At 36.9% G+C, this 24,202-nt stretch overlaps 2 long non-coding RNA genes and 1 pseudogene across 6 annotated transcripts; all 3 read left to right on the top strand.

Annotated features, from left to right (window-relative positions):
* The first annotated feature begins 664 nt into the window (after nt 1-664).
* On the top strand, nt 665-8,282 carry LOC145801889 (uncharacterized). 5 transcript variants are annotated; one of them, XR_014343673.1, is made up of 5 exons: nt 665-852; nt 951-1,221; nt 4,860-5,325; nt 6,357-6,438; nt 7,831-8,282. It is a non-coding gene; the product is annotated as an uncharacterized LOC145801889 (long non-coding RNA). The 5 variants fall into 5 exon arrangements; XR_014343670.1 differs by lacking the exon at nt 6,357-6,438; XR_014343672.1 differs by lacking the exon at nt 7,831-8,282 and having other exon boundaries at nt 6,357-7,064.
* Nucleotides 8,283-13,779: 5,497 nt separating this feature from the next.
* Nucleotides 13,780-14,731, top strand: LOC145801890 (uncharacterized). Its single transcript, XR_014343675.1, has 2 exons — nt 13,780-14,049; nt 14,433-14,731. It is a non-coding gene; the product is annotated as an uncharacterized LOC145801890 (long non-coding RNA).
* Nucleotides 14,732-18,741: 4,010 nt separating this feature from the next.
* Nucleotides 18,742-23,571, top strand: LOC114305121 (beta-D-glucosyl crocetin beta-1,6-glucosyltransferase pseudogene; annotated as a pseudogene).
* Nucleotides 23,572-24,202: the final 631 nt, after the last annotated feature.

The following is a 24,202-nucleotide window of genomic DNA, read 5'->3' on the forward strand; positions in this document are numbered from 1 at the left end:
ACCATTTTGACCCTCTACTATTTAATTATGTATTATATTTAGTAAAATTCAATAAAATTTAAATGTTTCAATTTAAAAATAAAAAATTTTATTTAACTTTTTATTGATGTTTTATTTATTTAATTTTTTAAAATAATTTTTTATAGATATTTTGTTGATGTTTTATTTTAAAATTTTGTTTATATTTTATTTAATTTCATTATTTAAATTTTAATAGATGTTTTATTTAATTTCATTGTTTAATTATTATTATTTTTTTAAAAAAATTTATTTAAAATTTTAATTAAAAAATAACATATATTTTTATTGATATTTTATTTATTTAATTTTTTAAAAATAAATTTATTTAATTGTATAAAAAATAAAATAAAATTTTATTTAATCTAGATAAAAATAATTAAAATATTAAAGATATGTTTAATATTGTTATTATTTAATAAACTATTGAAAAATAATAAAATAATATTTTAATCATTTATCATATTCAGTCCGTCAAACTAAACGTTAAATTCATTAAAAAAAATTACTTTTAAATATCTAACCTCATAAAAAAAATAAACACAAAATACATATTTAATCAAACTAAATAATTCAAAATTCACAATCCGAAAACTCAAATACCATCAATTCTAATCCCTTATCAGTACACCTCATCTCATTCAGAACGTACATCCTCCACTCTCTCACTGTCTCTCTCTCTCTCTCTCAGAACGTACAGCCCCTCCCCCTCTCTCTCGCGTGCGCGTCCATCCCTAAAATTTCAATCTGTCTCTCTTAGTGCCCAACCCTCACTCTCTTTCTCTTTTGCAGCAGCAACAACAACACTGGCGTGGACAAATCTCCGGTGTCCAGGTAACCCTCATTTCCTCTGCTGTTCTTTCCTCTCGCTCTCGCTCTCGCTCTCGCTCTCGCTTTCGCTTTCGCCAACCTTCACAGATTCTCTCTAGCAGCGGCGGTGACTTCCCACCGGTGACAACATCGGCGTATTGCAGACCCTCACAATCTCCCTCCGACATCCAGGTGTAGCTCTCCTTTCTTCTCCCTAAACGAGTGAGAGAGAGAGAGAGAGAGGGGAGGAGAAACTGAAAATTGGAGCTGTGGGTGGAGTTTTTGGAGACTTCGTCGGAGCGTAAGTGATGGGAACCGTGGAAACTATGTTACAGGTTCACGGTCGAATTCGATTTCATCAAGCTTTGTAACACCATTATCACTCAGTGATGAGTAAGTCAATCACAAACTATTCTTATAATCCTTTACTCTTGTTTTCGGGTTTAAATATGCACCTAGGGTTTCGATCGAATTCAAGGTGCACTTGAAAGTTATTCTCTCTGTTTCTATCTTCCTTCGTTTTTTCTTATTTTGCGATTTGAATCTTCTCCTAGGGTTTGGATCAACAGATGACCCTTGCAATATTCAAATTTGATGATTTCTATTATTTGGTGAATGCAATTCAATTTTAATTCTGATTTTTTTTTTCCTTCCTAAGCCTGAAAATTCAGCGTGTTTTTGTTTTGTCTGATCATATTTATCCATTTTCCCTCTATTTATCAGCTTAGAAATTGTTGGAAAAGAGAATTGAAGAAATTGAGTTTTATTCTTTAGCTCTGTTTTTAGTCCTTTAGAATAAAAATTAAGATGAGAGTTTTATGCTATACATTTTTCTCATGATATTTATAGTTTTTGCCTCTGTTTTCTTGCTGAGAAATGCTGGAAAAGAAATTATGTTTCATGCTTTATGTTTGTTTTAGTTCTTAAGAATGAAAATCAGCTCAAGTTAGAGCAAAATTTGAGTTTTATGCCCCAGGTTAGTTTGATCATATGTTTGATTTTGCATTTTTTGATGATATTCATAGTTTTTCCCTCTATTCTGTTGTTGAGAAAATACCAAAAAAGAAATTATGTTTCATGCTTTATGTTTGTTTTTCTTCTTGAGAATGAAAATCTACTCAAGTTAGAGCAAAATTTGAGTTTTATGCCCCAGGTTGGTCTGATCGTATGTTTTGATTTTGCCTGTGTCTGGTTGCTTAGAAAATGCTGGAAATGGGAAGAAAAGTAAATCGAATATTATGCTTTAGACTTATTTTAGTTAGAAATTTCTAGTTAATAGAGCCCAAATTAATTGCATCTTAACTTCAAATTGTAAATTTTGTCAACTTCGATGTTAATAGACTAAATTTTGTTTCAATATTTCTGTTGCAAGAATGTTTTTCTATTTGTGATGCACCATTTGTTTGCTGAGAGAAGTGTAGGAGAACATAAAAATTTTAGAGCTTTAGGTTTGTGTGTTTCATGTTTCACAGTCACTGAAATGTTAAAAAATATTGTTTGCTATTGAACTTAAGCAATGTGCTTGGCTTTGCTAATTTTTTGATTTCATTTGCTTGGGCAATGCTTCTTCTTTGTGTGTTCATGTGAGACGGTTGGGTGTTTTTTCTACCAGTTGTCAGTTGGCTCTTTTACTTTGTTTGGATGTGAGTTGGTGGCATTTCTTTTGAAGGGTGTATCCCTCTCTTCTTCTTTGTAATACTTTATTAGTTACTAACAAAATGCAACTTTTTTGCTGAGCTGAAAAAAAAAAAAAAAAAAAAAAGTATGCAAAGTTTCTTTTTTGGTTGGTTTGCTGACCTTTCGTGGGGCTAGCTGAGTGTTTTTACATCAGTGTACATGTCACATACGTTAAACATATATGGAGCTATTGGTAAGCTGTTGCTTCTTTATTTTTCTATTATTTGCTAGGCAGTAAATGACCTAAGATCTAGTGCAAGCCCAACCATCACATTACCACCTGAGCCAAAGGCCAGGACCCCTTCCATTTCTATTTGATTCCTTATGTCATAAAAATGGAGTTTGTTTTTTTAAATTCAATGAAAAAACTTTGAGTTTTAACCTGAAGAATTTGGTGTTACTGAACACATGGTTTCCAAGATCAATTGAATAAGAACAACAAATAAATCATTTTTGTAGTTTTGCTAGTAAGACTGGCTACTTTAGTGCGTTTTCTACATTTTTTTTCCTCTTGTGAAGTTTGTCTGGTCTCACTAGAATATAATTGAGAACTGGATTAATGGATCTACTTTGCACAATTTCCCAGACAAATAAAAGGTGGGTTATGATGTGAGTTTTAATCATGTTCCTCCTCCCTACACCAAATCTCTTCCTCCTACCAATCAAAAGTTTCTGTACAGTAAATCTTTGGAAGCAATCAACAGGCAGACTGGCACTACTAGAAACATTGATGTAGTCTATGAAGGAGGTAGGGTAGGTTCATGGGTTTGATTTCACAAGCTATTATTGATGGTGGTTGGCATGTTATTTGGTGAGACTTCCTTCACTTCCAATTCTTTAATTTGTGGCGTCAAAATTTTCAAAAAAAAAAAAAAATTGATATAAACTTGTTCCTCCAATTACATTTGATTAATTTTTCCATATATGTTGATAGTAGTTCCACAGCAGCACCAATTTCTAGAATTTTATTGCACCAATTTTTGTTGCTTTCTATTGCTTTCAATTTGGTGCAAATTTATCTTCAGGACTTTTGTGAGGTTGCATTATTCAGATTTTTTAAAGAATTTCGTTAGGTGCTTGTACTTGTAAGAAATGATTTATGATGTTTATAATAAATAATTATGTAAATATCCCGTTTGTAGTTTAGGTCAAATGGCATCGGATGTCAACAAAACTTAATGCACACGACTAATTAGGCACAAATGACTTGTAGGAAAAGACGAGATTCGAAACCATAGTGGTGTTAGGGAGATGACGGTGAGCCTACTAAAAATCTGGATATGTTATATTTGTTACATGGATTGCTGGTGGAGGTTGTGGGTGAACCAATTGAAAACCCAAATACATTGTTTTATTTATTGTAGCATTATTGACTTGAGCAATGCATTATGATTATTTGGTTTTGTTGGAATCAACTCCCGAAGACCGCATGTTCTTCAAGCTCACATGATATTAGATAATACTTAGGCCTAAAGGTCAATGTTGCTGGAATTGTTATTGGAAGTTTAGTAGCTTCTGTCGCTATGGTAGCTAGGGGACTATGAAGCACGGATACTTCAAATAGGAAGACGTATCCGTATCGTATCTGTATCGGATACCGATACTTACGGATACGTATCAAATACTTATTAAAAGTATCAGATACATCTTAATTAATTTTTCATTAATTTTGAAATATCGGATACTTAGTTTTGAAGTATCGGATGCTCCAAGTCATATATTATTGGATACTTCTTTATTAATTTTGAAGTATCAAATGCTCCAAGTCACATATTACTCCTTTTATGAAATTAGAATTGTATTATTTCTTACATAACATCATAATATAATATAATTGCGAGGATAAATAGAATATTTTTACAATACTTTGCTTATTTTTTTTTATAAAAATAACATCATAAGCTAAAGTAATAGAATGCATCAAATTGACATATCTTCATTGTACCATGCAATTCCCCTATAACTACATAGAAGTGAGGATTAATAAAATAATATAACAATAGTAAAATTATATATCAATAAATAAATAAGTAAATAAATTTGCATAGAATATTTTTGACTAGTGCAAAAGGAAAAAGCATAGGGTCAAGTTGTAGATTGTTTTGATATTATAATATCAACATATTCGACTTGATATTGAAATGAAATATTTGCAAGATCTATTGAAAATTTAAAAACTAAACTAGCTATCGCTTTAAATTAATATCTAATTCTTAAAGATTAGTATTTTGCATCATAAAGTTACTGTGGTTTCTCAACATTTTTGAGCTTATGTGTAACTCACTGCTAATAATTTATTTATTTTTTATTTTTTGCAAATGTATCCTAACCTTACCCGTATCTTACTTTTTTAGGTTTTGTTGTATCGCCGTATCCGTATCGTATCGTATCGTATCCGTATCTTGTATCCGTATCCGTGCTTTCTAGCTAGGGGAAAAGCTGAGTAGAGATATCTAGATCTGAGACAAAAGAATATATATTTGAGTTTAGGGAAATTTTAAACCGCCTTATTTGAGTTTAGGATAAAGTTTAATGTGAACCAAAGGATAAAGATGGTGGACACACAATGGTTGTTGCAACCCACTTGCAACACTGCTGTTTCTGGCTGGCTCAGTGGTCACAGAAAAGACTGGGAATTTGATGCTTCTGAAATTTCAGAATCAAGAGGGGCCCCAAGCTAATGCAGATATGGCGTCCATAACACCCATTCAAGGATCCGATGTTGAAGATTGGGCAAATTTTAGGGATGATGATATCATGCAGCAGCAATCTGCAATTCAGGCTGTGGAAGCTGAGAAGATTCCCTTAGTAGGTGATAAGGTAAGATCAAACCATGAATTATAATACTCAAATCTCTATATAAATTGATTTGCCTATTTCTGATAGTGTCAAAATTTAGCTACTTTTTAGTTATGGATATTTTAATGAATTCGCGAGAGGGGGGGGGGGGGGGGGGGGGGGGGTTGAATTAGACCATTAAGAGATGGGTAACAATTTTTGAAATTATTTACGCAGATCTAATATGTTGATCCCACTGTGAGACTATTAAGATTTTGCCCATTTTTTGGCCCCATCAAATGGAGTAGTTGCATATACTTTCGTTTGCCATGATTTTCATTTAGGTTGATCTCAGCTCCCCTTTTCTCACTTGGTCATTTACTGGTTTTCCCTTCTTTTGTGACATGATGAGAGAAACATAGGATATGGTACTTTATTGGGCCTCATATGTTACACGTGGAGCTTTCAAATATAATGTAATCTCATTTAGGTATGTGAAGAAGCTGTATTATTGTTTTAGAATGCACATAAAAAATTATCAACATTGTTTAAGTAAAAAATAATCAGTGTGCTTGGTTTGAGTTTTCTGAATTAAGTTTTTTGAAAATTGAGTTTTTTGTTTTTCGTGTTTTTTTTTTAGTGAATATTTTTAAAATTTTAAGTATTTTTTAAACTTTTTTAGATGCACTTTACTTAGATGCATAAAAAGTAAAAAAATTGTGAAAAAATATTTTAAAAAAATTAACAAATACATAAAAATATACTAAATTTTCGTTTTTTTTTTGTTGTATTTTTGGTATTTATTAAATTTTTAAAAGATTTTTTCACAAAAATTATATTTTTTATGTGTATTTATGTTAAGTGTGTCTAAAAATTGCTTAAAATATTAAAAAAAAAATAGTAAAAATAAAAAAATACGGGAAACAAGAAAATAGAATTTTTTGAAAATTGTTTTCAGACAAACGAAACTAAATAGTTTTTTAGGAACTATTGTCATTGTCATCATCTTCCTTGGAGCCACAGGTCCCTTTGCATTGAACTTACATTTTCTCGTATTGTGGTGGGTTCTGCAGAACATTTTGGGGCAAGGCTTTTTGGATTGTGGAATCCTTATAAAGATCTGTTTAAGTTTGCTGATCTAAGGAAGCGATGGAGGTATTTGGCAAATCTATGGTATCCGTGCCTACAAATGTTATTTATTTGTCAAGTATTCTAGGCCAGGATGGTCCAAACCCTGTCCACAAGTGTGATTGGAAATGTGAAAATGAACATATATGTGGAAACATGTTCCGCTGCAGACTAACAGGACTCACACTTATTTGTGACAAAAACTGTAACCAGAGAATTCTCTATGATAACCATAGCTCCCTTTGCAGAATTAGCAGGCAGGTTTTCCCTCTAACACTGGCTGAGCAACACGCAGTGAGAGGTGTCCGGAGAAAGATTGATGATGAGAGTTCCGCTTCTGATAGCTGTGCTTTTAAGCGCAGAAGGGATGCACAATTCCATCCCTCTCCTTTTGAGAGATCGTTCTCTGCTGTTAGTCCAATCTGCAGTCAAATTGGAGATGGCATGGACACAAGCTAGACTTTAATAATTTTAATAAACTATCTTCTTATTCCTATTTTCCTTTTTCGATCTTTTATTTTTCATGCGGCAAGAATGGATAATGGAACTTGAAGTGGCAACATTAATGGAGGACGTGATGTGCCCTGTCCTGTCTGTCTGTCTGTAGGACCAACTTATATTCTGAACTTGTTTAATGGATTGTATCTTCTAAACTTGAGCTGGACTATTTATAGGATCTTTAACAATGCTTAATATCTTCTAACTTTTTTTTCGGGGTTCTCTATAAAGCTGGAGGTCTACTTTTTTACTGCTCCGAAGCTTGAACTCTGACAAATACAGAGTTCTTTTGCAATACCCGACTCAATGTCTCCATTTGATGACTTTCAATTCTTTGTGTGGGCACCTTTGTATGAGCCTGTTTCTAATGTGGTTGTATTTTGCACAATGCGTTAGTGATATGTTGCATATTTTGTTGTTTAATTGTAATTTCTCATTTTCACCCCTTGAAGCAATTTGTTTTTTAGTGGCCTGCTTTGTTTATCCGTCTACTGTGATCTCTGTAACCTTGTCTTCAAGAGGATCATTGTTACTCAGATATTGGGAAATTTTTAAGGTTAGCTTATGCTGTACAGGTTTTCCAGTACAAATGAAGCACAATTTTGGTTTGTATCTGGTAGAAAATTTATTGTAAGTTTTCATTGATTTCTTTTCCAACTATGTTTCAGGTTGAAGAGGAACGATCCAGTTTCTTTTCTATTTTATGTTTTATTTTTTTCTTTTGTTTGTTTCTATTTCTACCATGCTGATTTTGATTTATGGTTTCCTGAAGCTAATGCTGTTTTTGCAGGGTTGAAGCATGTGCCATTTAGGAGAATTGAAAATAGTTGTTGCTTCCATGATTGAATCATTCTATTTTTAAAGTTCATTAAACTAAAAGTGGCACATTTCTAATGTCATTTTTTTTGTTTGTTTGTGCAGGGACGGAAATTATGCTTTTTGCTTGCTATGGGGAACAGTGGCGCACTGAAGGGTACTGATGAAATGTGGAAATGCAGTTGCTGTGAAACCATTCACATCACGGTGTAGGCCAGACCTCCTAAATCTTTGTCTTCCTCAGTTACTAGTCCTTGGTGTATCCACAAGCCAATTCATGTCATGGATTCTCATCAATCCAATTCCAGTTCCAGCTCTACTTTATACATCTTCGACCCTCTACTAAAGTCAGAAGCTGCCTACTACAACGAAGGCTATAGCGAGGGCTAAAATGATGGCTTATCATCTGGGAAAGATGAGGAATGCCAAGAGGGTCTCAAGAAAGGCTTGGAAGTAGGCAGGGAACTGTTAAAATTGATGTATAAAGAGAAATAGAGAATTGTATTATTGATTGTTGTATGTTGTTATGTATATTACAAATGGTGAGTGGCTCATTATATAGGAGAGGGTGAGTGTAGTAGGTGAGGAGTAGGTGAGGAGTAGGTGGTGGTAGGTGATGGTAAATTGGTGGTAGGTGATGGTAAATTTTAACAGCCCCCGCAAACTCAAGGAGGATAGAAACTAACCAACTTGAGTTTGGAGAGAGTAACAAAACAAGAAAATACATAAAAATAAAAGAGGATAAGAGACACTGTATGGTCGTGTCAGACCATTGGTGAAGACATTGGATGGCGGTGTCAGACCGATGTAGAAGACAGTTTATGGGGTCATGTCGGACCGTTGTAGCAGACAATGTTGTAACAGTTGTTGTGACAGTTTACGGAGTCTTGTTGGACCCTTGTAGAAACTAACCGGAATCAATGTCGGGACAGTTTACAGAGTCTTGTTAGACCCCTTAAAAAGTCGCACCCTCAAAAAGTGCGCCCAATTTTTCAAAAGGCGTGCCATCAAAAGACGTGCCATCAAAAGGCGCGCCCATGTTGTCGTCGAGCGCCGAACGGCTCATGATGCGCGTGTCTGCCTTGGCTATTTAACCAAGGTGATGCTGAGGCTGAGGCAGACAAAAAACTTCTGAAAATCTTCTAAAAAAACTCTTCCTTTGCTGAGAGAGAAACTCTGTAATACTCTGTAACCAACCCGTCTCTGAAACACTCAGCAACATGGCCTCTTCTTCCCGTCCAGCTACTCAGAACATGGCCTCCTCGTCCCGTGGGCTGCTCACGCTCTTTCCAGAACTGAACGAGTCCACAAGAGAAATAACTGGTGCGGTGGCCAGTGAACCTCAACCAAACACCTCTGGTTTTGCTCCGTTGAACTTTTCGATGCGGTCGGTGGAGCAAAAAATGGCGGTGCAAACTGATATTGAGGCCAATCAGTATACTCTGAAGTCATGTGTGGAAACCATGACTGCGGTCACAAACTTGTGGCACCGGCTGCAGAGCAGGACAAATGAGGTGCAACAGTTAAACTCCCAGCTGGCTCTGCTCCAACGCATGTATAAGGATACGCGAGTAGAGATAAGTGTGCTAAAGACAGAAAACAAGGAGCTGAAGCGGAAGGCTACCGTGATGTTCTGTTTTGGAGGTCCGCCATATTCTGCAGTGGAGGAGCAGGGAGTAGTGATCATGCCCAGTGGAGTGGGAAATACGGAGGCAACACCGGCAAGAGCCGCCCAGGACGGAGGCAAGAAGAAAAGACCGGCGGCAGAGTAGGTCGGTGGGTGGCCGTCTGCAGAACAGAAAACAAATCTTTGGGTGTTTGTTTGTGGTTTTTTTTTTTTTTTTTTTTTTGTGGTTTTTGTTTTGTTTTGTTTTGTTTTTTTTTTTGTTTTCTTGCGTGTAAAAGTTTGATCGGATTTGATGGATAAGTTTGTGAAATTAAAACGAGTTAGGTTTTTTTTTTTTTTTTTGTGTTTTGTTTTGTTTTTTTTTTTTTTGTTTGTTTGTTTGTTTTATGTTTTTTTGGTTAAATCGTCATTGTGCCGTGGGTAAGATATTATAATAAAATATATATATATATATATATTAGTAGTGAGGGAATGATGAGGATAATGTGGTGTGGTGGGTGGAGGATGAATCATTTATTTTAAAAAGAGAGTTGATGGGAAGGAAAAGACTGATTTTGACAAAAAAAAAAAGAGAGAGTGGGAGTGGGGAACATGGACGGGAGGGTATGAGATAAAGAGAATAAAAAAGTAAAATAAATAAATAAAAGAAAAAGTGTGCTAATGGTGTGAAAGAGTGCTAGTGGTGGATTTGTGAAAAGTGACCTGCCTAATGAATGGTCTTTCTCTCTCTTCACATGGGCTGCCTCTCTCTTCACGGAACCAGATTCTCTCTATTAGCTGAGCATTGACATGGACAATTGCAGGCAATAGGTAGGCAAGTGTCTTTCCTGAACCTGTGTTAGCAAGTCCAACTAGATCACGGCCCTTTAAAGCCATTGGCCATCCTTGAGTTTGAATAGGTGTGGGTTCAGTAAAGCCAGCTTTTACAATTTCTTGAATGATGTATTCTGGAAACCCAACGTCTCTGAAAGCCTTGACAGGCTTGGGCACATCCCGGCCTTCAACGGTGATTTCCCTTCGATGCCGATACTCCTCAGCTTCACTCTCCGACATTGCTGCCACAGCAGGCGACTCTGTGTAGAAATTCTTCTCGAACGGAGTCAACCCATCCAAATCCAACTTGCGCGGTGACTCTGAACCATCGTAGTCCTTCTTGCTCGACGATGAACGAGCTCCACCGTAACTCGAAACACCACCAAACCCTGAATCAGTTCGGCGGTCGCGGTAGGAGCCGGGGTCGGCGGAGCGGCTGTCGTAGCGGCTCATGGATTGGGATTAAAGGGCGCGGAAGGCGGTGAAGGCGATGGGTGAGGTCGGTGTGACGGCCGGTGATCAGAGTGAAGGGAATGCAGCGACGGGTTAAGGTCAACAGGGGTGGTAGATGAAGACGACCGAGACGGTGGTGTAGGGGAGGACAACAGTGAGAGGAGGGGCAGTGGTGGTGGACTTGAATAAATGTCACGGTATGTGTAGAAAATTCTAGCGGATTAGGTTGAGGTCCGGCAGGCGGCCAAGGTGAGGTTGCCGCCCGCCGGTGAAGCGAAAATACTAGGTTCTAAACCAGCTCTGATACCATGTTAAAATTGATGTATAAAGAGAAATAGAGAATTGTATTATTGATTGTTGTATGTTGTTATGTACATTACAAATGGTGAGTGGCTCATTATATAGGAGAGGGTGAGTGTAGTAGGTGAGGAGTAGGTGAGGAGTAGGTGGTGGTAGGTGATGGTAAATTGGTGGTAGGTGATGGTAAATTTTAACAGGAACTAGGGCTTTCTAGAGGCTGTATTTGATGCATGCAACTTCACAATCCAAATCAACCCAACTTGTTTTTCGTGGAGGGTTCAGAAAAGCATCAAACAGATGGATGAAATGGTTAAGAAATACCCGATGTGGGAGGAGCCCACCGCTCGGTACTTATTTTGAAGACTCTTTGAGGGCAAAGTTTAGGGCTATTTTGTGCCATATTGAAGGTGAAGTTGGAGTATAATGGGTTCCCAGAGGCTTCAAATGTGAAGGATATTGAGTTTTGACATGTTTGGAGTTTTATTATTGTGAACTTGTGCTGCGATATGTGAACCAAACAGGACCTGCACATTGTGAGCTCCTGCTTTGGACAGAGTAATTGGACAAAGATTCTGATTTGCATCTTCAAGCAGAATGACAAAGAGGCTCCAAACTTGATGAATCTACTGTATTTAGGTACTTGCTAGCCTCAATTTCTCAACTACAGTAGTGGCAATCTTCCAGCTTGTATCTGTCACACACTGAAATAGAATTAGACTCTTTTGGAATTTTGGTTGATTTTGTTATTTAATATAATTGCATTTTTTGAAGAAAGGAATACAGGCCTTGCTTTGAGGACTTCTAAAGTAGAGTTTTCCTCTACTGTTTGTGGATTATTCAAATACTCTGAATGAATTTATGTGTTTGGAACTTGAATTTATGAGTGGAAAAGAAAAGAGAAGGGATTTGTTAAACAAATTTAGCCTACTGTTGTGTTTAGATTTTGATTTTGTTAATGAATTTGTGTTTGGATCTTGAATTTGTGTAACAAATTTAGCCTATATATATATATATATATTTTTTTTTTTTAACATCCAAACCCAACATATATCTTGTACATTACACAGACATGATTGACTTCCAAAGAATCCAAACTATCTTATTGGTTTGCTGGTGTGGACCTTCCGAGTCTCTTTCATTGTGTTTTGTGTTCAAGTTGTACCTTTCATCAACATGATGGCCCAAGCAATTGGTAAAGAAAGGAATTGCTTCACAGTGAGTGCCATCCAAGACAAACAAAAACAAAAAGAAATACTAAACCCAAAAGGGAGATCTTGCGGCTGATCAATTTAACAAAGCAACTCTAACCCTTTTTGTTTCCTATGCAGATTTTACCTGTAAATACAATATATAGCAGTGTCTCTTTCCTGTAACTGATTATCATCCTTGGTTTTAAATAATAGTATTCGATCAGTTCATATCAATCAATATTGGTCAAAATATTGATAAAAATTGATATTGCAATTTCAAAATCCCAATTTATTTAGAACCCTGCAACTAACCCATTCCTGGAAAAGAATAGGGCATTGGAATTTGGAACCATAACCCTCTTCTCTCCACCCCAAAATATTCACTATAACATTACTATGGATGTTCTTGATGTTCTTCTTGTCAAATCATTCCCAACTAACTCATTTGCGTCCACATTCACTGTCACTAACAATTGCCCACAAACAATCTGGCTTGGAACACTTGCCGGTTCAAAGACACCGCAACTTTCGACAACAGGGTTCAAATTGGACTCTGGCCAAAGTGTTAGAATTCCGGCTTTTCCAGGGTGGCCAGGTCGGATATGGGCGAGGACACGGTGCAAATTTGATGAGTAAGGGGTGGGTACGTGCCAAATAGGGGATTGCGGTGGGAGGCTAGAGTGTGATGGCGTTGGGGCCACACCACCTGCGTCTCTCTTTGAGATCACAATGGGCACTGGCGCCAATGAGAAAAACTTCTACGATGTCAGCATTGTGGAATGGTTATAATCTTCCTCTCATTGCTGCCCCACAAGGGGTGTTTGGAGTATGCAATGCCACCGAATGTGTTTCAGACCTTAACACAGGTAATTAATATGATTTTTTATTTTTTATTTTTCGTAAAAAAGTAGGATCTGGTGATTAGAGCGTGAAAGCTCTTCCTGGGCGTGACAATAGGAGCTCTTATATACTGGAAGTTGGATAAAAGTGGCCTAGATGGGCCTGAAGACATAGGATTTGTTAGGGATATATGCAAGTGTTCCCCAAATAGAGGCCAAGTCAATGTCTGATCCCAATCCCATGGTTAGATTGGCCTAGATGGGCTTGAAAACATAGGATTTGTTGGGGATATATGCAAGTGCTCCCTAAATAGAGACTAAGTCAAAGGTTGATCCCAGTCCCATGGTTAGATTAATTATTCAATCTCCTTGGAACACTACGTTGACGGTGTGCCTGTCCAATAGCAAGGGTGTAACCTTGCATGACCACACACACACACACACACAGAGGGAGGAAAATCACAAAACATTGTTTGGGCACAACTATGTAGTGTTATGAGAAGATTGAATAATTTCTGCTACCAAGATTATAGTGGCAAGGAGCAACGCCTCAGGCTTAACGGGCATGAATCTTATGCGTCCAACAACTATGTATGGACTTTCGAACTCCTGTCCTCCAAACCACCCAACCACCATCCTCAAATGTATTACAAATTGTGAAACACTTAATTAGGATAAGTGGGATACAAAAATAGAGAAGAATAAAAAATATAAATTGTAAATCACACACACACTACAATGCAATATAGGGTTACATTTGTAGTCACTATGATGCATGGTTGTCTTATTGATGATGCTCAAGTAGTACTGTTGAAAATAAAAACTTTGCAAGTTGCCCAAAAGAGCTTCAGGTGGTCGATGGGGACAATGGTGGAGTGGGAGTGGTTGGATGCAAGAGTGCATGTGAGGCATTTGGGCTAGACCAATATTGCTGCAGTGGGGAGTTTGCTAACCCAACTACTTGTAGACCCTCTTCTTATTCCACCATTTTCAAGATTGCTTGTCCGAGAGCTTATAACTATGCATTTGATGATGGTACCAGCACTTTCACTTGCAAGGCTTCCAATTATGCCATTATCTTTTGCCCCAATCTCACTTCCGGGTATATACATCTCCAGTTTTTTTTTTTTTTTTAAATGTTTGAAATTTGAACCTATCTTATAAATTTAAACTTGGTGGGGCACCCTACAATCAATTTGATCCACGAATAATATTATAATAACCGCATTTATGCATTACCATATGATGCGTTTTTACTACATTGGTGAAAGACCGTGGGGGTGTCCCGTTAAACCAATATAATAGTAAATACAATTTGATACATAATACTATCATCGTAACATTATTATTGATCCACATAATTCAAATTCTAAATGAGTATTTATTATGAGTTAATTACTACTTCAAAAGCTATAATCAACCATTGCACTTTCTAAATTTTTTTTCCTTCCTAGTAGGGAATAATTTGACTTGGCATGAATGCAGGACGAAGAGATCAAATGGTGCAATACTAATACCAGCTCCACCAATGGTCCAATTTCAACACACTATTAATAGAGAGATCTCAGACATGGTTTCTTCCTCAAACATTCTGTGGCTCATTCCATTAATGTCAATAATCATTATAATACTCCTCTCCTTGAATTTGTTCTTACAAAAATAATGTTATATAAATAGAATTTGTATATAAAAATTTCATTAAGTATGATATGTCATGTTTATATCTATACTCATTTGTAAGTTAAAATGTTTATCATGGTTCGTAATTATAATAATATTATTATCACATTATTCTAGTCTTAAATTCTATTTGTATATCATTTTTCTCAACTAAAAAATGTATTTTCTTAGTGCATTGTTCCAAGATTCTTTTCTTTAATGCAGCAACAAAATTTTTTTTTTTTTATTTAACTTTTAATTTTGTTTCCACAATAAGAATCTCACTCTCTTAACAATTGACGATAATATAGTAACATTAAAAACCTGTAAAACATCCACGTTAAATTTACCCATGTAATAAACGTGGGTCTTATTATTTTTTAAATAGATTAATAATTAAGGTCTCGTTTGACAATTATATGTTTTAGTAAAAAAGTTAAAAAGTCATTATAAGTTGTCACATTATTTTTTTAAAATTCTTTTACATATCTTTTTATAAAAAATTAAAATTATTAAAATAACTTATTTTCAAACGAAACTATGCAACAGTGTGGTTGGTTGATCAATATGGTCATTCCCTTCTGACTTACTTTTTATGGGCGCTTTTCCCCTTTTTTGGGCCTAAAGGAGGAGATAGGGGATTGGGTTTTTGATCTTGCGCCTAAACTTCGGGACTATTCCAGTAGATACCTTTACAAATTTGTTGAGGTAGTTCTTTGCTTATTTAATAATTTATCATTTATATGATAAATTTAGCTCCACTTTTGACTTTTTTTTTTTTTTTTTTGAAGTACTATTCATTGAAAGAATAGATAAAAGATTTTTTTTAAATAAAATAGAGTTAGCATAGAGGTTTGTAATAGAAGTCTAATGGATAGTGTATTTAGAGAGACAGCTATATAAAATAAAAAATAAATTTTAAATTATAATTTAACACAAAATTTGTTGAGTCTTATTTTTTTTTTTTTGTATAAAGGATGCCAATTATCCAACCAATTTTATATCCAATCAAAGGCAGACCCAAGTCCCTTATAGCTTAGAAATCTTCTTGACATAGTCCAAGAATCAACCTTTTTTTATTCACCAAGGATCCTTTCTAGAGTGTTTTTTTCTTAAAATTTCCTAAAGTGGTGTATTGTGTGGTTGAGATTTAATGCTGAAAAATTGATGTGACTTGTCATTAAATCTCAACCACACAATGCACCACTCTAGGAAACTTTAGGAAAAAAAAACTCTAGAAGATCCTTGCTCTTTTTTATTGGCCAACGTGTATGAGCATAGTTGCCTTGTTCCAGTCCACTCTTTAACGATGTGTTTGATTGAAAAATTTAAAAAGGAATTTGAAAAAGGAAAGAAAAAAAAGAGTAAAATGTGAATAATATATATATATATATATATATTACCTAGTTTAATACATTTTTTTTCTTTCTTTTTCCCTTTTCAAATTTTTCAACCAAACACAACGTAAGAGTTTCAAACCTCAAAACCCATTCCATTTTACGAGCAAATACATTCCCACTGCACATTGCGCCCTTCCTTGTTACAACAAATGAGGATTCCATGGGAAACTAATTGGAATCTATTACAAGCATCTTTAACAAATTTTTTAAAAGAAGGCGATTGATTGTTATAACTAATCTCATTTTATTTAATTTGTTCTAACAGACTAGTTAATACAATAGTGATTTTAATATTAAGAGATTCTTTAAATAATTTATTTGGATGAATTGGTAAAATAAAGAGTAATGCTAAAATATATAAAATAAAAAAATGGCTAGATAAACAAAGAGTGCACTTTTTTCTTTTTCTTTTTTAAATATTTTAGCTAGTTAAAAATAAAAAGTAGTTTTGAAGTTTTTCTCAGGCCTCGTTTGTCAACTATACATTTTAGTTAAAAAGTCAAAAGTCACTATAAGTTGTCACAATACTCTTTTTACTTTTTTACATATCGTTTCATAAAAAATTGAAAAATTATTAAAATAATATATTTTCTAACGAGGCCTGAGTGACCTGGCTCAATTAGTAGGAAGTGGATTTGAATAGAATTTCAAAATCCACTCTGTGTAGCACTTTTGAAATAGACTTCCAAAGCTCGTGACTTTTTAAGAAATGTCTTTCGATGATTTTATTAAACATAAAAATAAAAAGTAAAAAAGTTTTTCAACATAAATTTTATACTTAGGAACGATTTTGAAAAGTGGCTCCAAACGAAACCTATATATTTTCAAGCCATAATTGGTATCTTACTAAAAAGGCATAGTAGAAATTTCAAGGAAAATTGCTCTTTTTTTTAACCGTTAATAATTGCATCAGAAGATGGGAATGTAAGCTGTTATTTATGAAAAAAATATGGAGTCTGAAAGACAACCGTGACAAATCTTATCAATAATAGACAGAGATCTTTTGTCTCCATTTGCAAACACACTCTAATTCACAATTAAAAATTAATTAATTGTGCCAATTCTTCATTATAAATTAATTAATTTTGACATATCGTGTGACATAATCCCACTCCAATATTAAGCTTTGAAGATCCGATTAGATAATGTCTCAATGGGACCACATAATTAAATGTGGTGTTATCATTTATAAGAAGCCTACAATTTAAGTGATTCAATTTAGTTAATAGGCTTAAGGGTATATGTGTTATGGACCTAATGTGTAGATACTAGTTGAATAATTTCTATTTCTATGAGGGGCAGAAATAGAAATTAAAACATATTGGTTAAAGTTGGTTTTCATTCCTTTTGAACTTCCACAACCTGTCAGTTTTGAAAACCAATAAATAGAAATTAAAACCAATAATGGTTAAAGTTGGTTTTCATTCCTTTTGAACTTCCACAACCTTTCAGTTTTGAAAACCAATTACAACCTTTAAAAGGTTATGGTCCCTATTCCTTTCCAGGTGAAAAATAAAAACACTGTCATTTTTTTCTAAATCCTCTCAAGGAGAAACATAAGGCACAAAGGAGAAAGGATTAGAAGGCAATAACATAATCAATAACAAAGAGTTCATTGATAATCTCGCTTCCGTTTAACCGTTCATCAATGGATTTAGGTATGTCATTTTGTCTTGATTTCTTGATAATACACATGGTAAACGATCCAAAGTGTAAGGTTTATGTTCTGAAATTTATGTTTACAATTATTACTCTGGGAAATTTTTAAGCTTCGAAACCTGTTAAAGATTCACACTGGCAGAAATGATTTCTTTCATTTTTGGGAATTTTGTGCTTATTCATGTTCCTTTATTTTTTTCATAACTTTAGGGGGGGAAATTAAATTAAGTTTGCATCAAACATAAAAAATTCATAATTGCTGCCATGATTTTTTTTAACTTAATGATTTTGTACATGCTCTTTTAATTTTCTCCCGTACAGATATATATATATATATATATATATATATATATGTAAATGAATTTTTTTATTTAATACACAAAAATATGGGTTCCACTAAACATTTGTGTCTAATAGTAAAAAATCATATGAAAAATCTGTTTTTTCTTTTATTTTAGGGTTTACGGTTTATACAATCAATCCAAAAATAATATTAAAGAATATAGAGACCCGGTTATTCCTATGAGAATTTTTGGAGCTTAAAATTTCATTAGGAAGAAAAAATAAGAAGCATGGTGTATTGATGAAGAAAGGTTAAATATGCATACAAACATTCCATTTTTCTTTTTAACTCAAGAAAATCTTCGAGTTGATTTTCTCCTAACTTGTAGGGGACTATCAATGACAAAACGGAAATCAAGCTACACAAATTAAGCCAATACCATTTATTATCTTGTTGATTTTTTTCCACAGTTATTTGATTATTATTCCTTAAACATAGAAAGTTTCAAAAAAAAGTATGTCTTTTTGTCCCAAAATAATTACAACTTTTAAATAATGTGGGAATCTCAGTATATGAAAATCTTCATACATAATTGAATAGTTTTGAGTGTTCAAAGATAAGAAAATACAAGATTTGAAAATCAAAGGATTTGAGAATAGAAGATCTCATATCTGTGACATAAATTTATCATCTATTATGCATCATTCCTCTCTATATATATGAGGGATATCACAGCACGGAGTTGCAGTAAGAGCCTCTGTCTGAGAGAGAGAGAGAGAGAGAGAGAGAGAGAGAGAGAGAGAGAGAGAGAGAGAGAGATCATGGAAGCAAAACAAAGCACCATCTCAATTTTTATGTTCTCATGGCTAGCACATGGCCACATCTCACCCTACTTAGAGCTAGCCAAAAAGCTCTCAACAAGAAACTTCAAGATCTACCTATGTTCCACCCCAGTCAACCTCACTTCCATCAAAAGAAAACTCTCTGAAAAGTACTCAAACTCAATCCAACTAATTGAACTCCATGTACCACCATTGCCTGACCTCCCTCTGCCGTACGACACCACCAAAGACCTCCCTCCCCACTTCATGCCCACCCTCAAAAAGGCCTTCGACTCCGCCGAACCCAACTTGTCACTCCTCCTCAAAACCCACAAACCAGACCTCCTCATCTATGATTTTCTTCAGGCTTGGGCTCCGGTGGTCACCGCTGAGTATGGTATTCAGGCGGTGGACTTCATCACTAGCAGCGCCACCATAACCGCCTTCATGCACCACCTCTATAAAGTCCCACTTATCACTTTTCCTTTTCCATCGATTTATCTTCGTGATTATGACAAAGTAGAAGTATCCCATTTGCTAAATCCTTCGAAAAACCTCGACAAGGACAAGACTCGCTGTTTCGAGTGCCTTGATCGATCATCGGAGATTGTTCTGATCAAAACTTTTAAAGAAGTTGAAGGAAAGTACATTGATTATCTCTCTGGTTTGGTTGGGAAGAAGATTGTGCCTGTCCCTCTTGTCCAAGACTGTGTCGACGACAACGATGAGAGCGGGATTAGTGGGTGGCTGAACAAGAAGGAGCGGTGATCCACAGTGTTTGTTTGTTTTGGCACCGAGTATTTTCTATCGGAGGATGAGATTTGTTAATGTAAAATGTAAATTGTAAAATGTAAACTACCACTCTACCTACCACCTCCACTACCACCCACTCCACCTACCACCTCCACTACCACCTTCACCTACTCCCAAATCCTCTCCTATATAAATCCTTGTAATATACACAATATACACAAATCAATCAATAATATACATCAATTTATTTTTACATGGTATCAGAGCTAGGTTAAGAACCTAGTATTTTCGCTTCACCGGCGGGCGGCAGCTTCGCCTTGGCCGCCCGCTGGACCTCTCATCTTCCAACTATTTCTGCATGCCGGATTTTCATCCATCAAAACCAACACTGAGGCTCTTATTCTGTTCAAGAAGACGATAGAGAACGATCCGAAACAAGTCATGTCAGGGTGGAAGTTCAACAAGAGTCCATACACATGGTATGGAGTTTCATGCAATCTTGGAAGAGTGACTCAACTCGATCTCAACCAACCCAGGTACCATCTTGCTTTGCACTCCCTTGAGGACCACTGCCTTCAGCCGTGATTCGACCAACACCACCTCGCTGCCGTCATCCACTTCTCCACCACCACCTGCAGCTTCATCTCCGCCGCTGACATCTCTCTCTCCCTGCACCAGCCACCGACGGACTATTGTTCACGGAAGTGGATATTGGCAGCAGCGACTCCGCGCTGATGGTTCGAGTCACCGTGGTCCAAACTCAACGACTCCTCTCCGCCTGACTCTGCCGCCTGCCTCAACAGCACCATTCTCAACCACTCCTCTCCTCCCCCTTTCACCACCTATTCAGAACTCATAGCCATCCCCACAGCAGCCAATTAAGCCGCCATCACCACTGTCCTCGCTTCCCCCTACACAGCATCACCATTACCCCTTCCCAAAACCAAAATACAGATTGAGTGAGTAAGCAACCATTTCTCTCTCTTGGGTGCCCCATCTTTCTCTTTTTTTTTTCTCTCCTCCGGACACGGTGGTCCTCTCCTGCACAGCCCCCGTCACCACCACCACCACCAGTTCATGGTATTGCTCCGATCCGTGGCACTCGAAGACTGTAGAACCCCGCTCATACGTCGTCGGCTACCTCCCAACGGAGCTTGGTCTCCTTCCCGACCTCCACCCTCTTCGGGGTCTTCACCTTCTTTCCGATCCCACCCTCCACCTACTGACAGAGTTTCCCACCATTCTACTATATTATAATACGCCACACCCACACCATTTCTTTATTTATTTATTTATTTTTATTTTTATTTTTATTTTTTTTCTTTTACTTCCTTTCCCCCCACCCAGCACATCTCCATAGACACTCATCACACGCATGCACATGGCAGACACCACTCAATACACCCACACATTACACACGGCATGTGAGCCACCGACTGGTCCCTTTAATCAATACCCTCCTATTTTCCACTGGCCGTGTCCCCCTTTTGCACTCCACTTTCTTTCTTTTCTTTTCTTTTCTTTATTTATTTATTTATTTTTTTTTCATTACAAAAAAAAAAAAAAACCATTGCAGATTTTCACAACACCGTGGGCCAAGAACCCACGTGAACCCATCTCTTTTTTCCCTCACTCTCTCGTTTTGATTTCACATATCTTCTACTTCTTTTTTTTTTTTTTATTTCTCTTTCCCTTTATTTTTCATTTTTTTTTCATTGCTATTTCTTTGCAACAACACAAAAAAAAAAAAAAAAAATTAACACAGAGGAAGAAGACGAACTGCACACCAACTTATTTTATTCATGTCGGGGCTCACCCCGATCACCATTTTACACCCCCCCCCCCAAAAAAAAAAAAAAAAAAAAACAAACAAACAAACAACAAAAACAACCAACAAAAACAAACCCAAACACAAATCGGCACAGTGGGATTTTTCTTCTCTACTCTGCCGCCGGTCTCTTCTTCTTGCCTCCGTCCTGGGAGGCCCTTGACGGTGTTGCCTCCATGTTTCCCACTCCACTGGGCACGATCACTACTCCCTGCTCCTCCACTGCAGCATATGGCGGACCTCCAAATCGGAACATCACGGTGGCCTTCCGCTTCAGCTCCTTGTTTTCCGTCTTTAGCACGCTTATCTCTGCTCGCGCATCCTTATACATGCGTTGGAGCAGAGCCAGTTGGGCGTTTAATTGCTGCACCTCATTTGTCCTACTCTGCAGCCGGTGCGACAAGTTTGTGACCGCCGTCATGGACTCCACACATGCCTTCAAAGTATACTGATTGGCCTCAATATCCGTTTGCACTGCCATTTTTAGCTCCACAGACCGCATCGGAAAGTTCAACGGAGCAAAACCCGAGGTGTTTGGTTGAGGTTCACTGGCCACCGCACCAGTTATCTCTCTTGTTGACTCGTTGAGGTCGGGAAAGAGAGTGAGCAGACCACGGGACGACGAAGCCATTTTCTGGGCAACAGAGTGTTACAGAATATCTCTCGCAACAGAGTGTTACAGACTATCTCTCTCAGCCAAACGAAGAGTTTTCCAGAGGATTTTAGCAGGTTTTCTGCCTCAGCCTCAGCCTCCGCTTCAGTTTATAAAGACCATGACGAAGAGGCCGACACGCGCTCTGTCGATCACGTGCATCGCCGCGTGTCTGGCGCGCCTTTTGATGGCTCGCCGCTCGATGATTTCTGTCGGGCACATCTTTTGATAAAGTGGGCACGCCTTTTGAGGGCACGACTTTTGAGGGCTTGATATCTATATCCATGTATATTTTTTTGGGCAGCCTATATACACCCTCATCCAGTGTCTTCTACACCGGTCAGCTTTATCAATCCCTTTGTTTCAACCTCAAATAGGTTTCTATCTTCACACCTATTTGAGTTTGAGGGGGGGTTATACACAGTATCATGTATAAGTCGCTCATGGCGCACTCCCTAAGTCGCCTCCTCGGTGCACCACCACAGCTTCTACAACGGTCCGACATGACCCCGTAAACTGTCTTCTACATTGGTCTGACGCACTCCCTAAGTCGCCCCCTTGTTGCACCACCACAAGTTTCTACATCGGTCCGACATGACCCCATAAACTGTCCCGACATTGATTCCGGTCAGCTGCTACATCGGTCCGACATGACCTCGTAAACTGGCTGCTACAACGGTCCGACATGACCCCGTAAACTGTCTTCTACACCGGTCCGACATGACCCCATAAACTGTCTTCTACATCGGTCTGACACGACCACACAGTGTCTGCTACAACGGTCCGACACGACAATACCGTGTCTCCTATCCTGTTTTATTTTATTTATCAGTTTATTTTTCTATTTTGTTACTCTCTCCAAACTCAAGTTGGCTAGTACCTATCCTCCTTGAGTTTGAGGGGGGCTGTTAATGTAAAATGTAAATTGTAAAATGTAAACTACCACTCTACCTACCACCTCCACTACCACCCACTCCACCTACCACCTCCACTACCACCTTCACCTACTCCCAAATCCTCTCCTATATAAATCCTTGTAATATACACAATATACACAAATCAATCAATAATATACATCAATTTATTTTTACAAGATTGAAGAGATAGCTTATGGGTTGGAGCTTTCTGGTGTTGATTTTGTATGGGTTGTGAGGTTTCCAATGGGAGTAAATACAAGTGTTCAGAAGGCAATGCCTAGAGAGTTCGTTGAGAGGGTAGAGGCATGGTGGTGGAAGGCTGGACTCCTCAAGTGAAGATTTTGCTGCACCCAAGCATTGGTGGTTTTGTGAGTCACTGTGGATGGAGCTCAGTGATGGAGGGAATGAAGTTTGGAAGTCCAATCATAGCCATACCAATGCATCTTGATCAGCCTGTAAATGCTAGGTTGGTGGAGGAGATAGGGGTTGGCATGGAGGCCGTGAGGGACAAGAACGGGGTGCTTGATCGAAAAAATGTAGCCGAGGTGATTCAGAAAGTGGTGGTTGAAGATGGGGGGAGGCGGTGAGGAGCAAAGCAAGGGGGTTGAGTGAAACCCTAAGCATCAAAGGGGTGGAGGGGAGGAGGATATAGATGGGGTAGCGGAGGAGTTGGTGAAACTTTATAGCTAGAAAAAGAGACCAGAGTAATCTGTTGGCACTGTTAAAATTCAAATATAAGTGCTTTTTAAGTTTTCGGTCAGGTTATATTAGTTTCCATGGTTAGTATTTAGTTTTTAGGTGTGTCATTCTCCAATTGAAAGGGCACATCATATGTGATATAAGTCAAAGCTCAGTGTATTTGGTTTAAATTTTTTGAATTAAATTTTTTGAAAATTGAGTTTTTTAGATGGGAAATTTTTTTTAAGGTCCCTGGTATTAATATTTTATAGCCTAAAGGACACTCAATATTTTTATGATGTCTAAGGTTTCTCAACATTAATCCAGAGAAAATTTGATCTAGAGAAAATTTGATCCAGAGAATTTCTCTGGACAAATCACAGAGAAATTTCAAATTTCTCTGGACACATCACAGAGAAAACTCTAAATTTCTCTGGACAACAATAAAGACTAGCGCTTTGTTTCAGAGAAATTTGGGTTGGTCCAGAAAAATTCTGTGATTTGGACTAAATTTTCTCTAGGTTGAACTATTGCTCTGCTTTAGAGAAAATTGGGTTGGTCTAGAGAAATTCTCTAGGTTGAACTAGTGCTCTGCAGAGAAAATT

The sequence above is a fragment of the Camellia sinensis genome, chromosome 11, assembly GCF_055761805.1.
Source record: "Camellia sinensis isolate YWXY chromosome 11, ASM5576180v1, whole genome shotgun sequence".
NCBI lineage: Eukaryota > Viridiplantae > Streptophyta > Magnoliopsida > Ericales > Theaceae > Camellia > Camellia sinensis.